Genomic DNA, 2,186 nt, shown 5'->3' with positions numbered 1-2,186 from the left:
ATATTTGCATGTTTTTCTCTCTTTCTTCTCCCCAATTATATTCTCCTTGAGGGCAAGAACTTTGTTGTATTTCATCTTTGTAATCCCATATCTATGGTGCGTCATACACACTTGTAGGGGATTAATACATATTTGTTGGAGGGAGAGGAGGAGCCAAGATGGTGGCAGAGAAGCAGGGACCTGCTAGATTTATCCCTACAAACCCCTCAAAAAACCTATAAAAAGTGACTAAACAAATTCTATAGCAGCAGAAGCCACAAAAGGACAAACTAAAGCAAATTTCCAGCCCAAGACAATCTGAAAGATTGATAGAAGGATCTTTTGCACTGAGATGGGAGTGGAACACAGTTTGGCATGGACCCCACAGCCAGAGCTGGAGCAGGTCTTAGGGGACTGAATCCCTGGCAGTTGCTGCAGTTTGCAGACTTCTCAACCCACAAATGCCTAAGACAGCTTTGAAGGTCAGTGGGAAGGGTCTCTAACTTGGGTGAGAGGGGATTTGACCACAGACCTGGCCTCAGCCTGGACCCCAGCCTTGGCTTCTGGAGCCCTACACTTAACAAAAAGCTCAAAAGTCAAGTAATTGGTTGGGAAAATTAGCAAATGGGAAAAAGAAAACTATAGATTCTTATTTTCTTGGTGGAGGTATTTTCGTATGTCATGGTGATGAGGAAGATCGAAACATACAACCAAAAGAAGACAACAAAGCCAAAGTTCCTGCATCCAAAGCTTCCAAGAAAAATATGAATTGGTCTCAGGCCACGGAAGAGCTCAAAAAGGAGTTTGAAAATCAAATAAGAGAAGTAGAGGAAGAAAATGGTAAGAGAAATGAAAGTGATGCAAAAAGTCATGAAAAACAAGTCAACAGTTTGCTAAATGAAACCCCCAAAAATGTTAAAGAAAAGAATAGCTTTAAAATTAGACTAACCCACTGGCACGTGATGTCATCTCTGGTCTCTAGAGAGTACAGGAGGAGGAACGGGTGGTAAAGGCTCTGTACTTGGGAAGATGCTGCTTTACGGAATAAATTTGATTTGGGCTTGGTTCTCAGAATCAAGGAGTCAGAAGTGAGAGCTCAGATGAGTGAGTACTTATCCAGTACTGCTTTGAACCACCTCAGAAGGGGAGAATGGATTTATCAGAAATGAAAAAGAAGAGCTTGTTGGGAGTCAAAGAATGTAATAAAAAGTCGAACACTCTGGCTCCCTCTCCCACCAAACATAAAGATAGAACTGATGACAAGTCAAAGGACTGGTCTAAAGATAAAGAGGCCACCAAAGAATCAAGTGAAAAGGACCGTGGTCGAAGTACCTTCAGTGGTAGCAGCACCTCTAGCAGGATTCGCTCCAGTTCCATCTCCAGCTCTGGCTCTAGTACTAACACTGACTCTAGAAGTGGGTCCAGCTCTTCTTCTGCTTTTAGTTGATCAGGAAGCTCTCGCACCTCCCAAAGTTCCAGCTCCAGCAGTTCTTCTGGATCTCCAAGTCCCTCTTGAGGAAGGCATGATGATAGGAGGTGTTCCCACTCCAAATCAAAACGACCTAAAAGCGAGGAAAAGGAAAGGAAGAGACAAAGTCTTTCACCAAAACCCACCAAAATACACATTGGAAGGTTTACTAGGAATGTGACCAAGGATTACATCATGGAAATATTTCCTACTTATGGGAAAATTAAAATGATTGATATGCCTGTGGAAAGGATGCATCCTCATTTATCCAAAGGCTCATATATATCATATGTGAGAGTTTGAAAATCCAGATGAGGCTAAAGCACATGGATGGAGGGCAGATTGATGGTCAGGAGATAACAGTCACTGCAGTACTGGCTCCCTGGCCCAGGGTCCCAGATACAGGTGATTTAGCCCACTCAGAAGGATGTTGCCACCACCTCCAAAGTGTCATAGATCACCTCCATGCATGAGAAGGTCCTGTTCTCCTAAGTACAGATCTGCTGACCACAAATGGTCTTGCTCCCCAGGTCATGGGCATCACTGAAGCTGCTCCAGATTCAGTTCTTCCCGATAAAGCAAGGCAGCTGTTCTCACTTTGTAACTTAAATATGATTGAGCCCAGTATTGGACCATTTGTGCTGAGGGTGGGGGAAAGAAAAATGGGAATCAAGCACTGGTTAGCAAAGGCTCATTTAACGCATTGGATGTCTCCTTACCCTTGAAGGCTTCTAGACAG

General features: G+C 43.5%; 1 pseudogene; it reads left to right on the top strand.

The window, feature by feature from the left end:
- Nucleotides 1-1,053: 1,053 nt before the first annotated feature.
- Nucleotides 1,054-1,920, top strand: LOC140512250 (RNA-binding protein with serine-rich domain 1-like; annotated as a pseudogene).
- Nucleotides 1,921-2,186: the final 266 nt, after the last annotated feature.

Source organism: Notamacropus eugenii, chromosome 6, assembly GCF_028372415.1.
Source record: "Notamacropus eugenii isolate mMacEug1 chromosome 6, mMacEug1.pri_v2, whole genome shotgun sequence".
Classification (NCBI taxonomy): domain Eukaryota; kingdom Metazoa; phylum Chordata; class Mammalia; order Diprotodontia; family Macropodidae; genus Notamacropus; species Notamacropus eugenii.
This window is presented reverse-complemented; position numbering and strand designations above follow the sequence as displayed.